The following is a 16,001-nucleotide window of genomic DNA, read 5'->3' on the forward strand; positions in this document are numbered from 1 at the left end:
GAAGCCACGTTGCCGAAGCGGTGGAGAGTACACCGTTGACGGAGAAATGCATGCTGAGATCGATGAGGCGATGAGCGTACGCGTCCACTGCAAGTTTGAAGACACAGACGAAGTCGGTGCCGAGAACAGCTTCCGAGGTGTCAGCGATCATAAAAATCCAGCGAAACGTGCGGCGCAATCTAAGGTTAAGTGCAAGAAACCGTAGGCCGTTTGTGCAGATGGTGCGTTGTTCATCGCTTGGAGCGGGAAGATGTGTTCTTTGTAGTGAGAAGATGCCCAAGAGGCCTGTATGACGCTGGCCTGTGCTGAGTCTCGGTAAGCAGGAAAGCAGAGCGAGTGAGTTTGTCTGAAACGCAAAAAATTTGGAAGGAATACTTAAGTCACCATTCGTGCAGCCGGGCGAAAGCCTTTGCGCCATCCTGTTGAACTCTCTGGAACGTTTCTGATTCTTCATTATATGCTTTTCCTTTGTTTAGTTTGGTATAATTGGGTTTAACTTCCCAAAGCGACTGAGGCTATGAGGGACGCTGTAGTGAAGGGCTCCGGAAATTTCGACCACCTGGGGTTCTTTAACGTGCACTGACATCGCACAGTACACGGGCCTCCAGAATTTCGCCTCCATCGAAATTCAGCCGCCGCAGCCGGGATCGAACCCGCGTCTTTTGGGTCAGGAGCCGAGCGCCGTAACCACTGAGCCACTCCCTATTGGAAAAAAGGCAATGATGTAAATATTGGAAACCAACACTGGAAACCTTGGTGGATTATGGTAATGGAAAATGCGTTGGAATGACTGGGCATGTTGGAATGACTGGGCATGTTGGAATGACTGGGCATGTTGGAATGACTGGGCATGTTGGAATGACTGGGCATGTTGGAATGACTGGGCATGTTGGAATGACTGGTAATGTTGGAATGACTGGGCATGTTGGAATGACTGGGAGATGTTGGGGCAGGGGCCATGCAGCAATGTTATGTCTGTCGCAATGAGACAGCAAATTTCAAAATAGATGAAGCTCCTACAGCCAGTTTTATTTTGTGTTCATGCTCCTCTTGCTCTTCTTTAGCCACTTGTCAATGCAGCTGGGCCCCATGAAACAGCCTTGTTGATGTACCACCGGTGCATGAGGGCTTGGGAAAACTGGGCGATGCACTCTGCAGAAAAGATTGAAATGAAAGAATTAGGATCCACAAGTTTTTATTCTTGCCAGTATTAGAGTGCTAAAAAAGTAAACTCCGTATTGTGGCCACAGGAATAAAGTGAGCCTAAATCAAGAACCACTGAAGCTATTCGCACTCAAAAAGAAAAATAATTTGAGGTTCTTATTCAATATATCATATGCTCGTCATTAAGTACCATCATCAGCAGCATAACTAGCACCACTGCAAGACAAAGGCCTCTCCTATATCCCTAAACATAAGCCTGACGTGTGCCATAATGAGCAAAATAAAAAAGCCATCGTTTTTTGTCCTCTGAAGGCTTTTAGTGGGGTATTAATAAGAGGGACAATATAAAGGTAACATCAGAACGGTGACTGCAGTAGCACAGCTGAGATGTCGCAGACGATACACTACGAAAAGAGGCATACAATCCATTGATACATCAGTTGCAAAAAATAAAAACAGCAGCAAAGAAAAGGTAAAACAAACCAGTGTCAATGCTCCAAGCGATATCACTTATTTCCATAATTTTGAGGGACCACATGCAACGAAAATGTGGTGAGGTAGAGTCACAAGCGAAGGCCATTCTATTCTCGATTTAATTATTACTAACTCTATGCAGCTGAATGCTTTTTCTGGTGTTTTATCTTGTTGTGTTAGTGACCATCTTCCTGTGTTTGCTTGCATTGAGAACGCTAGTACAATAGGAAGTAAGTCCACATCAATCACATACCAAGCTATTACAGAATCATCATTGAAATCCTTTAGGGATGCGCTCATGAAAGTATATTGGAGTAAGATAGCTGAACTTCATGATGCAAATGTTGCCTATAATACGTTTGTCGATTGCTTTAAACAGATATATCACGACTGCTTTCCTCTTGTAACACGCGTGAAAAGTCGCAGAATCCGCAAGCCATGGGTAACGCCAGAGCTTCGCGGAGAAATACAAATGAAAGACAAGCTGTACAGAAAATTTTTGAGCAGCCGGAAGGTTGAGGACCTTGCGGTATTTAAGAAATATAGGAACAAATTGACTAAAAAACTGCGGTCTACACGAACAGCCTATCACGTGTCACTTCTAGATGTTAAGAATGTTCGAAATGGTGTACTATGGTCGAGATTAAATACACTTCTGCAGCGGGACAGTTCACGCACTGCATTAACAAAATTAAATATTGATGGAAAGGAAGTTTCTGGCGTCGAACTGGCTAATGTATTCAATACTTTTTTAACGAGCTTGGCTACCCGTGCTATAACACGTGCTGCCGGATCTGACGCTTGCAAATATGTTCGAATTCAGAATGATGAAACAATTTTTCTGCAACCAGTCACGGTAGACGAAGTAGTGTCGGTGATAACAAATCTTAACAATAGCAGTAGCTGTGACATTGATGATATCCAAATACGGCCAGTCAAGCATGTAGTTGACATAATTGCTCCCATACTTGCTCACATCTTTAACATCTGTTTAGAAACTGCAGTTTTTACGGAAAAAATGCAATTAGCAAAAGTTGTTGTTCTTTACAAAAAAGGAGATCGCAACGCCCTCGCCAACTACAGACCAATCTCTATTTTGCCAGTGTTTTCGAAAGCATTTGAGAAAATGCTGCATCTAAGAATGTCAAATTTCATCCATAAATTTAACTTGCTAACACCATTTCCGTTTGGCTTCTGCAAAAGCAAATCCACTGAACTTGCATTACTCCAACAAAAGGAATATATAATAAAGCAACTTGAAAACAAATCTATTGTCATTGGTGTATTTGTGGACTTCTCAAAGGCTTTTGACCTGGTAAATCATAAAATCTTACTAAATAAATTACACTACTATGGTATCCGAGAAAAAGCGCTCTCATTGTTAAGTTCTTATTTGTCGTTTAGACAGCAAGTGGTGTACATAAATGGTATACAGTCTGAACCGAAGCCGCTCTTCTACGGTGTCCCCCAAGGCAGTACGCTAGGGCCTCTACTCTTCAATATTTACCGAAACGATATTGTCAACATTAGCGATAATACAAAGTTTTCCATCTATGCAGACGATACGAGCGTATTTTTTTCGGGTGAAAATGTTCATGAACTTATCAAACAATGTAATGCCACAATGCCTCTTGAGGTCTGGTCTGCAGTTAACCTGATGCAAATAAATGAGAGTAAGACCAAAGCTGTCATATTTAGGCCGAAAAATAAAGTTATCCCACTGCACGAGAATATTATATTAAACTCGCGGGCTGTAGAAATTGTTGAGCAGTTTAAATGCCTTGGGGTCATATTTTCTGCCAGTATGTCATGGGATTATCATGTCAATTATATCTTGAACAAAATAGCTCAAATCACTGGTGTTATAGGCCGTCTAAAATACATACTTCCCACAAAAACTAAGATGCTGGTATACAATTCAATATTCAACTCGCATTTAAACTATTGCCAGTTGGTGTGGGGCACTACAACATTCACTAACCTTGAACGTATTCATTTAATGCAAAAAAGATATCTCCGAAATGCATATAATTTACCGTTCCGACATCCCAGTGCAGCTTTCTTTTGTCATTCCAGAGTTATTAAAGCACATAATCTTTATAAATATCGCCTCAGTGTTACTTTTAAAACAGAAATCAAGAAGAATGTAACAAATCTTAAAAATTTTGCAGAACTAAGGAAAAAAGAATCAGTCTATCCAACAAGACGTGGCGAAGAATGGACAGTGCCAACACCTCGACTAAATCTTGGTAGGGAATGCCTTCAGTACACACTTCCATCTCTTCTAAATAGGTATATCCACATTAACCTCGATTTGTTTTCTTTTTCACGTCATGAACTACATAATTTGTTTTTGCATAACATTGTTTAAGTTTCATTATGTATACATATTGCTGTTTCGTGTATTCTCCGGTGCTTCCTTGATGTGCTTGTTTTTTAAAATTGTATAAACTCTTGTGTTGCCTCCCTGTCAATAATAAGGATTGTAGACTCGTCAAGCTGCCCAAGGGCAGCTTTTTTCTACGATTCCTCCATCTGTAGTGCTAGATGGGAAATAAACTTTGATTTGATTTATTCTTCAATGGGAACAGGAAAAATTTCTTGATCTAGTTGTGATGGCATCCTGGTCTGAAGCGGGGCAGCAACATTTAACATTAAGTTGTGGAAAAGTATTGTAGAGTATATGGAACACACCTAAACGAGCGTTTCCCCTTTTATGCAGTGATGTCTGGTGGTCAAATGAGATGACTGATTACACATATGCTGTACCAAGTGTCGCTGTTGGATTAAAGGGAGTTGGTGGCGTAGCATCAAACAGTTTGGTGCAAAATTGAAAGAGCTAGGGAATACTTCAGTTTGGAATCAATAAAATTTTTATGCATAAACTGCGCAGCATGGCAAGAGCACACAGATCATGACATCTCCTGATAAACCCGAGTGCCCTTGTGGTGCCAGCAGCATGTATCGTGACATGCTCCAAGTATGTGGGGCTGCATCTGGTTAAGGTTTCTCCATACCATTAACCCTAGAGGTGGGAAAGGAGGTCAATACGTTGTGACAAAACAATGCAGACAAGACAAGGACAACGAAGGAATAAATATGATGGCATGAGTGCTGACTATCGCCAATGTGTATTGGAAACCACGTCAAAATATATACACTGTGGCCTAAAAAAAACAACGAACAAAGGGCACCTTGTGTCAACCACATTGCATGAGTGTAAAACAAAACAAAAACTGACAAAGAAGCATTTAAGAGCATGAACTCTTCCTTAGGAAGCGTAAAGAAGGTGTGCTAACACAGTGATTACGGTTTTTTTTTAAATTTCAGTGGCCTCGATTATCTCACGCACAAACTTTTCTGTGTCTGTCAGGCAAAATGCAGAACATGAATTCCGGTTCACAGCGTTTAGGATCTGGCAAACAATTGCAATTGCGACAGTGAATCATCAAAGTTCTCCCGCAAGCTTTGTTCACATCGTCGTGGTGGTCTTTTAAACCTCTCAGTGACACACTTGCCTGTTTTCCCACTGTAAACATAGCCGCATTTCAAGGCGTTCGAACACACTATGTCTTCTGTGCAGTGCACGAAGAGACTCTGATGGATAATCTCGGTTGACTACAGGTACTGAAACTTCATAGGGTTAGAAAAACAATATCGACGCCAACTCGACTGCCTATTTAACCGGTGCGACCAATTGTGGATGTAGAGAAAGGTACGTACAAACTTCCTTTTGGGAGTTACAGTCTCGACGGGGGCACAAAAAGAATGTTTCAACTTCTGCTTAAAGCAATCGGCTAAAGACACTGACAAAGGTTCTAAATATCCAGTAAAGGACAAACGGCATATGAGCTGGGCAAAACTGGATGTCATGGCAATCAAACAGGATTTCATTAAGGAATTTTTGAAGCAAAGGTTAGTGACACCTCTTGACCAGCTTAGACTGAACCGAAGAAAATGGTAAAAGTAGCTTGTTTTCCCTTGGCTCGTAAGCCCAACAAGTGTAACCACCCAAGATTGAGATCCAATAAATGTGATGACATATTATCCTCTATAATTTCAGTGGTGATTCAAAGTGGACTGAGGCTTTGACTGAACTCCTCTCTCACCTTAGACAATGCTTCGTCAGGATTGGAGATCCTGCAATAAGCCACGTAACAGCGGCGCTAATAGTTTTTTTTGCAAAAACAAGCTATTCTGAAATGTAATAAAGGTGGACTGAAGGTATGAGCTTAAAAGTGCGACAAAATTATTCACCAAAACGCCTGAGACGTTTGGAATGCCACTGCTCCATTTAGGTTAATGAATTCTTCAACACATTATTGATCCTGATTGAGGGATGGCGTAATATAAATCCTTGATGTCAACATAGCACCCCATGAAACTGGTGCGAGAGTTATTGTGTAGAAACTGCGTTACTTTCTCTGCAGATCTTACACGAGAGGAGTCATCAATGCTCAGCAACTTAATTTTATGTCGCAAAGAGAAGGCGATTTGTTTCTGACAGGTTCCATTCTCTTAAACTACAACCCTCAAGGAGCAGTCACCTTTATGGGTCTTTGCGGTAAAGAAGATAGCTGGACAATTTTTCTTACTGAAGTTGATGGCATTAGCCTGATGGTTAAACTCTAGATTGTTAATGTTTCTTGGCACTGGACTTTGCTTTTAACAAATCAGATAGTAAGTGGCACTCAACTTCAGAATACACTGTATCTGTGGCCTTGGACTGACAGGCGCCTTTCGATACGACCACAAAACCACCGTTTATCAGCAGTTGAAAGCAAGAGGGCCCACCCTCTTAAATACGACACAGTTCGGCCTGTGGGCAAGTTCCTAAAGAGGGTTCAAACCGTGACACTGCATCAAAACATCCCGAAGCACACCTGTCACACTCAGGTCTGTGCGTGGAAAAGGCAACTCGTCAAACCATGGCAAGCATCTCCACAATAGTTCTCTTCGAAGGAACGGAAAATTTTGGTCCATAAGCACTTCAAGGACCAGACGAGGCAGCGACTCCAAGCTGAAGGTGTGCACCTTGTTGTCAAACTCTTGTGCCTGAAAACAAGCCAGGGAGTGGCTGGTTGACGGTGTCACGCACCGTTGACCAGGTGAAAGCCATCTGGAATGCCACTTTGCAGCCACTTTGCGCTCACTAGCCCGGAGCAGAGAAGCCAAGGCACGAGTGTCTGAAAACAAGGTACACAATGTCGACACTGAGTTGCTGCCTCGTCTGCTGCTTGAAGCATATACGGGCCAAAATTTGCCATTGTTCCTTCGAAGAGGACTATTCTGGAGCTGTTTGCCATACTTTGACGTCTTGCCTTCCTGTGCCTGGACCTGAGCGTGACAGGTGTGTTTCAGGGGGCGTTGGTTGATGGGGTGTCGTGGTTTGAACCATGCCAGAAACTTGCCCGCAGGCTGAACTGTAACGGGTTTAAGACGGTGGGCCCTATCGCATTCAACTGCTGATAAAGAAGGTGGTTTTGTGGTCATGTCTAAAGGCGTCTTTCTGTCCAAGGCAACGGAGGCAGTTAATTCTGAGTTCAAGTGTCACACAACAGCTGATTTGTTAATAGCAATGTCCAGAGCCAAGAAACTATGTAATAATCTAAAGTTGAACCATCTGGCTAATGTATCAACTTCAGCAAGAAACTAGCAGAGGTGCCAATGAGAGGTCAAAAGACCACCGTTACGATGTGAACAAAGCTAGCAGGGGGAATCTGATGTTTCATTGTCGCGACTGCGATCGTTTGCCACATCCTTTATGCTGTGAGGCGTAATTTCTTGTGCTGCATTGTGATAGACAGACACAGAAAAGTTTGTGCATGAGATGATCGAGGCCACTGAAATTGTAGAAAAAACGCAATCAATGTGTTAACACACCTTCTTTATCGCTCCCTAAGAAAGAGTTCATGCTCTTAAATGCTTCATATTCAACTTTCGTTTTGTTTTTGACAGATCCAAAGTGAATGTTACAAGGCACCCTTTCTTCATTCTTTTTTTAGGCCACAGTGTATATATTTTGATGTGCTTTCCAATAAACCTTCTTGAAAGTCAGCACTCGCACCGTCGCATTCCTTCCTCATCTTTCTCTTCTTTGCGCTGTTTTGACATAATGAATTACAAACAAGCCCATTCATCCGTCTTGCAAAAGTCAATACAGTCAGAGTAGCTGAGATAGTTGGGGCATCCTTCAGAATAATGCAGTCATAAAGACAAGGTTGGGACATAAAGACAAAGACTGTTATTGAATGGCTAATATTAATGTACTTTAGTAATGTGCTTGGTTTGGTTTATGGGGGTTTAACATCCCAAAGTGACTCAGGATGAGGGACGCCTTATGATTTTGCATATTGATATGCTGGGCTTCATAAGAGAAGAAGTACAAGTTTTTTAAGGCCAGCCGTAGAACAGGAAGCAATGAATCTACACTAATATCAAAGAATGAAGGCTCAAGCATGAGAGTGTAGCTAAAAGGTTATAATGACAAACATGAAAAGCTTTGGAGAAATTCAAGTCGATGACACTTGCCTAAAATAAAGAATCTAAATTTGGGTGAAAATCTGTTGTGAATTCAAAAAGTTGGATTGCACATTAGTAAAGAGAATGGGAGCCGTGATGAGTGGTATAGAAATATTAGTTTGAATTATGGTGGCAAGTAATATGCGGACTCATTTCGTGCTCTAACAGTTCATGCAAAATGCACATCAATAAAATAGGAGAACAGTTTGGGGATCAGAACGGTTTCCAGCCTTAATTATTGACAGGTCAGCTTCAGGTTGTCAGGGATAGAACCAAGAGGTTTGGATTGGCTAACAATTATTGGTAAAATCTGTCTTCAGATATCCTCAGTAGTTTAAAGTATGTCAGAAGGCTTCTCACACAGCCCTCAGGTACTCGAAAGCTTGTGCTTATCAATGACTTTTGAGACATGATGAGAAGCAATGGTTAATGCAGTGAAATGGGTAACAAATAACTGATTTTTCTGAAGAAAGTGCCCATGGAATATGCTGTCAAACAAATTCCCAAGGATCCTTCAATTAAGCCCAAAATGACAGTTTATGGGTAGCCACTTTGTTATAACCATCACATACAAAAAAAGAGACACCAGAAGCCCTCCTTATTCACTGAAAACAAGGGAGAATTATGAGACATCATTCCGGCACACAAAATCACACGGATGAAGAGAGTAGACTCCATGGACACCATATTTCAACTGAGGTTTATTCCACAACACAGGCTTTTTATGTGCAAAGGGGTACTAGTGATCCCTGGGGCTGAAAAGTATTTCCGCCACCAGATAACAATTATTCAGGACGGCAAAAACCAAAACACAAAAAAACATAGGGGTAAAGGTATCTTGCCACTCACATTAAACACATCGGCACGCCTATGCATCACCTACCTGGCTGACCCAACAAACATATTTGCCTCCAGATAATCTATTTCTTTTTCTGGAGCGCTGCAGAAGGGCTGCTGACGTAATTCTCTTTTTCAACAGAGATACAAAAGGCTTAAAAAATTTCCCAGCCCTTTCAAGTGCTAAACTTGCACAAGGCATGTGTTTCTTTCAAAAACGCCTTGCATGCTCGCTTGTGCAAGCAAAGGCGAATGTGCTCAGCTAAATGACCTCTGCCACTTAATGAATCAGCTGTCCTGCAATGTTCAAGCAAGCGTTCATTGATGCAAGCCTCGTCTGTCTAATGTAATGTTTGCCACAGGCAAGGAGGATGCTGTACACCATGTCAACCTCATGTTTAACGAGGGGTTTGGTGTGCTTAGTTTTGTAGGCAGGCTTTTTCGTAACGTCATTTATCAGGTGGCACATGCATCCCAGCTTTCCCAAGCTGAAAATACGACATGTACATCGTGTTTGTCACTGGCCTTCTTGAGGCGGTGTGACACCTGATGGCAATAGGGCACAATGACAGGTCACTGTTGCGAATGTGCGTTGTCTTCCGGCTTGCGCTGCCCAGCACACTTCATCTCTCGAACCTGGCTTTCTACCACTAAGGCTACAATTTCTCCTGTGAAAACTGCCTGCTCCAGTCTCCTTACTTGCGCATTGATGCTGTCACAGAGTCGTGACAGCGTCAATGCCGAAGTAAGGCGACTGGAGCAGGCAGGCAGAAAAAGAAATAGATTATCTCAACGCAAATGTGTGTTGGGTCAGCCAGGTAGGCAATGTTTAGTCACGCCAATGCATTCAACTTGAGTGACAAGCTAACCTTACGCCTATGTTTTTGTTTTTGCAACATTGAATAATTGTTACCTGGTCGAGGAAACACTTTTCAGCCACAGGGGTCACTAGTACCACTTTGCATGTAAAAAGCTCATGTTGTGGAATCAACCTCAGTTGAAGTATGGGGTCTATGGAGTCTACTCTCTTCGTTCATGTGTTTTTGTACACTGGAATGATGTCTCATAATTCTACCCAGAACCAATTAGCTCAGCTCTCCATGCTTAGCAAAAACAAGGCAGCAGTAATGAAACCAGTTCTCATGTGTGCACTTTTTCTTTTACATCTGTGACATGCGATGAGTGGCATAAAAACACATATTTAGGTTAACACACATGCATCATAATGTTAATATTCGTAGTCAAATAGTATCACATAATGCAGCCAAGAACATGCAGACATTTCGCACTTCATGCATAGAATGCAACGGTTAAAAGACGAGCAATATTGAATGTAAAACTTCAAATGGCCTGCAACCGGCCCATTCTGACAGCCAACTAATATTACTCATATAAACATGTAAACATATCAGGCCAGAGCAATCCAAACTGCTCCAAGCAGTAGCATTAAGGAAAAGAGCAATGAAAGTAAGAGAACATTTCATGGCAACCACAAGAACAAAGCACAATGCAGTAACAACTTACAACACAGCTTTTGACTTCATCTGGTGGCCACAAAATCCATGCCATTGACTCGGACTGGAAGACAGATGTGCCACCTGCAGATACCAATTTTCCATTATCACTATGACAGGAGTACAAAAACAAGCATGCGAACTCGGTCCAACAGTGAATATCACATGAATGTAAAAAGATCACGAAAAATATACTTGCCCAAGTATACGCAAATATACTTGCCCAAGTATACGCCTCAATACAAAGGAAAACTACCCTGTTTAAAATGCATCAGTTCCCCTAGCACTAGTAAAGGAATCTTGCTATGAGCAAAACAAATCTGCGTTCGAAAGCGTAGATAAACATCGTAATAACTGAGACAATTATTGCGTCACTTGTTTTCCTCAGAAACCAATTTTCAAACAGCAGAGTGATCGAAATGCAAGATCCTATACTCTGGGTAGCCAGAAACGCTATCGGTATCATAAAAAAAAAAAATCTTCACATACTCATTTAAAAATTAGATCCTGACGGCCGGAAATTAACTTTCGTTGGTAACTGCAACCTGAGACAGTGCTTTCTTTATAGTGGGGTTTGAATTCAGATGCGGAAAATGGGCACTGATCGTATTGGAGGGTTCCGGATTAATTTAGACCACCTAGAATTTCTTAACGTGAGCTGACATCGCACAGCACAGGGGCATTCTTTTTTTCATTTCACCTAAATCGAAATGCGGCTACTGCCATCAGGATCGACCCCACGACCTAAGGTTCAACAGTCTAGGGCCAAGCAAAAACCGCGGCGAATAAAAAGTGTTTCAATCCCCCTCAAAGTGCTAACGCTATCTTGAAAGACAATCATACATTTTACGCACAGCCAAAGTGCCGGTCCTTGAAACGTGCGCGGTGGTGTGAACAAGCATGGGCAGAAACGCGTAGAACGAGGCATATACGAGGACAAATCTGTGCTCAACAAGAAACAAAACGCGCAAACATGCGCATACCAAAATCATGCAAAGCTAGCGCACGCACGGTCGCATCCCCTTCGCCAAAACAAGTACCGACAGCGACAATTCTTGGCAGAGCAACTCACCGCGGCGACAACAAAAGCGCCTTAAACGCTGTTTATAGCATTGAACACGAATACTGCAGCAGTACGACAGGTCACCGTTCCAGCATTATATGCTTCGGATAATGCACGAGTACTGCTTACCTTTTCAGATGATTGCGTAGTCGTGCAGAACGCTGTTTGCCTTCGTGTCACGGGCACTACACCAACCAGTGAGATTTCAGCACGAGTGCTACGTAGCCGGCACTCTCTACCACGTAGTCACACAGAAGAAAATATTCCGGGCCTTATTTGGAACATTTCCACCGCGACACTGCCCGCGCGTCTTTGTGCCTGGACACCCATCCTGGACTACACAAAGAAGCGCACAGACTGAAAAGTTAGAGAGACCAGAAAAATGACACTTTGCCTCGAATAGGCTACGTCGACAGCACTGCGCGATTGTGCACCCTTGAGCAAGAAGAAACACACGCAAACCACAACACAGTTCACGACGGCTCACAATCCAAGTAGCGAATTGTAGCAAGCGCCGAAGCGCGATGCACGCGACGCAGCACCCGAACCGCCATGAGGGTTATACAGAAAAACAGCTACCGGCAGCCACCTGGCGGTGACAACCAGTTTTTGTTTCGGTTTCGTTGTGAAAAAGCTTGTATCCTACTTTTTATTTTATTTTTGGTATTTTTATTGGGTATTCAGCCGTATCGGCATCCACAGAAATTGCAGCGATTGCGAGCAATTACCACTGGTAGAAACGCGCGAATTAACGACCTGTTGCTTGCGCTGCGGTTGAAAAATGCCTGAGTTCTCACGGCAGTATGGCTTGCTGCTTTGCTCATTCACGAAATTACATGCCGATTTCTGTTTGTATGGGGAAGTTTTTTTTTATATTGATGGGAGATCAGCAAGGCTAACAAAATACCCAACGTAGCAGTCGTAGAGAGTAGGTTGTCGTAAAAACATGGTGACGCTGTTTGATCGGCAGCACGACGTGAGAGGCGGCAGCGTTGAAACGCGCGTCGAGAGAACAACCTCCACGGTATATGCTTTCTTGAGACTACAGTGAAGGTGTGCATTTTTTATAGTGGAGTTCTCTCATCCAACGTGAAAACCAAATCAATTCTTAGTATGAAATATGCTGTGTAATTTATATCCTCATATTGTATTTATATATCTGCATTTCTATTTTGAAAAACAGTGTTGTACTGGTAATTGTGTACCGAGGTGCATGTATAAGAGTGCAGCCTTGTCGAAATATTCTGTGTATATATTTGTATTCGTAACCCTTCTACAAAGAAGCTGTGTGGCCAGCTATGTGGTTAACAATTTGTTAATTGAATTAGTATATGTCTTGAAATGCACGCTCAATAAAATTTTCTGAATGAAATTGAGTGTTCAGATTCAGGCATGCAGGGCTCTGCAAACCTGCAATTTATTATTTTGTGAACAATGAAGTTAAACTTTTTCTCAAATATTTTGCTAATGATAATCTAAGCCCAAGTATATAAGTCGTTACTTTTTAAAAAATTTTTCTGAAACTGTCAAGTCAACAAATGCACGTGTAAAAAAAGAGAAATTTGTCTTGCAGTTTTTATTCTAACAGCATAAAGTGCCAAGTGTACGTTTGATGGATTTGACCCACTGAGATTGTTAGTGCATTGATGAGTTTCATTTTGTCAACCATATAGGCACATGCATATGCAGTATCTGCTGCCCAGCATCGGCCATTCAAATACAGCCATGGTTTGTGCCATGCCAAACAAGTAGGTACAGTCGTGGGTAAAAAAGATTAGCACACATGACGGAACACCAGAGCGCCGGAATGACAACGCCTGGCACTGCGGGTGGCGGAGAGGCTGATAACGGGAGTGCCGGGCCGTTCCCATTCTACAGTATTAAGGGGGTCTGCCACGGACAGTAAAATTACTGCGGACTGCCACGGACAGCAAATTAGCGGACTGCCACGGACAGCAAAACTGCTGACTAAAAGCAGCGCTATCATCTATTGTTCCCGCGAGTTCCTTTTGACAAACCATCGCGGACATAAAAAAACAGTAATAAAAAGAAGCCATCTGTGCTCATGATAACCGAGCCAAAATAAATTCCGCAAGCACAGTCACGTAGGGTTGGCACTTCAACGCTCGGGCGGTGCACGCTTGATAAAGCTTACTTCCTGCCACCCCCCCCCCCCCCCCCCCCTAGGCTGCAAACATGGAAACGGCCCGTTAGGCAGTTCTGCCTACCGCAGCGCCGCGTGGTGAGATATACGAATTCTGATCGCCAGTGATCTGTGCTAATATTTTTTGCTCGCGACTGTACACATCCATAGGCTCCCACCGTGGTTTCCACATAGTCCAGTGTTGCCTGCCAGGCCCACCGAGATAATCACGATGGATACCACCAAGCCCATCCCGTCCCACCGTGTTCACTGAAGTGTCCAGCGTGGTTTCCATTCAGCCCAATATTGTTTACTGAAAGTGCCAGTGCAGCCACCACAATTTCCACTCAATCCAGGGTGGCCCAAAGTCGCCATTAGTGCATCCAACATCTCTCCCATTCGCTCCAACAGCACCCAGCGTGGAAACCAACACTTCCAATCAGCCCACCGTTTTCTCCAACATGGAAACCAACACTTCCATTCGGCCCACCGTTTTCTCCAACATGACTTTTGCTGGAATTTTCAACAGGGCTGCGGCGGGGGCTTTTCATTTGTGGTATGCTCGTTATAACCGATTTCAAATTATGGCATACTACACCTTTGTTGCAAACGTGTACAGCGCAAGAAGCGGAATCGTTTGACGCCACCTCGAATGTCTTGCGTCAATTAGTCTTGCCGTAATAAAAGTTATAAGTGTCAAGAAGTCACGGTTTGGGGAACCAAAGGTCGTCGATGCGAATTCCTATATTGAGCTAGCCTTTGATTCGGCTAGTAATCTTATGCTCCGTAACGCGCCCAATCGTTTGATACCCTCCAAACATTATACGCCAATTATGTGTCCCACAATCTGGGTACGAAGGGTACGCCTTACTGGTACCATTTCAACACCTCGCACACTGGAGTACACTTATGGCAACGAAGGTGTACGACCATATGCGGGGTGGCGCGTTGTTTAACTAGGTTTGATTGACAGCGTGACCTCCCATGACGTCGACTACAGACTTCTTATGTTTGCTTCTGAAAATCGCGTGGACGGACGGACACGCTGGCGAGTCATGAGCCTATAAAGGCTTGCGACTTGTGCCCACAAGCGCCACTTGCAGCCGTCTGCTGCAGGAACGCAGCACTTGCCAAAGAGGAGGACAGGTGGGTGCAACAGTGGGAAAAGGTTCTGAAGGTCCTGTCGTACCAGAACACAGCCGAGGGCGAGGTGTCTTGCCGTGCTTCATATGCTTGGAAATAAGGGGAGCATGAATGCGTCGTGAGCGAAGGCGTGATCGGAACATCGGCGGAGACAAGCGTGACAAAGGCGTGATGACATCAAGCCGCCTGGCAAGAGCATCCAGACGACCCCTTTTATGCTCGTTAGGCTGCAGAAGTAACTGGAGGTGAAGTGGTAACGACGCTGAGGCTGGGATCCCGCGAGGAGTCCGCCACTCAGTCAGCGAGTTCGGCGAGCTTTTGGCACATGTCCAGTGGCGCCGCAAGGACGAGGACAATGTTTTGTGGGAGACGCTGGAGCAAGAATTCATGCAGCAGTTTCCTGCTGTGCAGAGAGGTCTCCAAGCAGCTGGTGCATGCGCCCGAGAAGCGGCGAAGGGCGGCTGTCACCGAGCTCTGTAGCGGTGTGGAGCTGCTGCAGTGAGCTGCGCTCGGACGCTGACTTGCGGTCTACGTGTCGGAGGGGTGGGCCGTGTCCGACCGTCACGTGTCAGAGGGGTTGACCATGTCCGGCCGGGTGCTGACACCCGCTGATCCCTAGGCGACGTCACGATGCAGGGAGGGCTCGAGATGGAGGAACCTGGTCTCTTGGCTGGCGATGTGCCGCAGTCGGAAGTGCGGCTCTACCTGCCTCTACTTCTCTAAGCTTGGGAGGGCTAAAAACTGAAGTTCCTCTCGCCTTCTTGAGATCAGGGTTCTAAGTACCCAGGTGCAGCGCGTTGCAGGGTTCAGAAGCAAATCCCTTGGGCTGTATACTTTTGACAATCACCGTAGAAACTTTTTCATGGCCTGATATTCTGCTTCTTGAGCGTGAAATTCTTTGGAAATGGGTCTTTGATCGTACCTTGAGAACACAAAAACACTCTTTGCGATGGGGCTATTTGGTCCCAGATGTCATTGCACCATAAACATGCACAATCATCAGTTATTATGAATCAGCATTACAGGTTCACTCCTTAGTAAATGCATAAGCAGTTAAATAACCGAGCACAAACATAAATATTCATACCTCAATTATTTTGCTTCGTTTACTTCCTAGCGCTCGTTGAATTTCGTCCAATTT

At 43.8% G+C, this 16,001-nt stretch overlaps 1 long non-coding RNA gene across 1 annotated transcript; it reads right to left on the minus strand.

Moving 5' to 3' along the window:
• Positions 1 to 1,004: 1,004 nt before the first annotated feature.
• LOC149369740 (uncharacterized) lies at positions 1,005 to 12,722 on the minus strand. Its single transcript, XR_016285432.1, has 3 exons — positions 11,704 to 12,722; positions 10,522 to 10,595; positions 1,005 to 1,152 (listed from the first exon to the last, which is right to left on the minus strand). It is a non-coding gene; the product is annotated as an uncharacterized LOC149369740 (long non-coding RNA).
• Between the last annotated feature and the right edge of the window lie 3,279 nt (positions 12,723 to 16,001).

The sequence above is a fragment of the Amblyomma mixtum genome, chromosome 1 (genome assembly GCF_055824585.1).
Source record: "Amblyomma mixtum isolate Tamu chromosome 1, ASM5582458v1, whole genome shotgun sequence".
In the NCBI taxonomy this organism is placed as follows: domain Eukaryota; kingdom Metazoa; phylum Arthropoda; class Arachnida; order Ixodida; family Ixodidae; genus Amblyomma; species Amblyomma mixtum.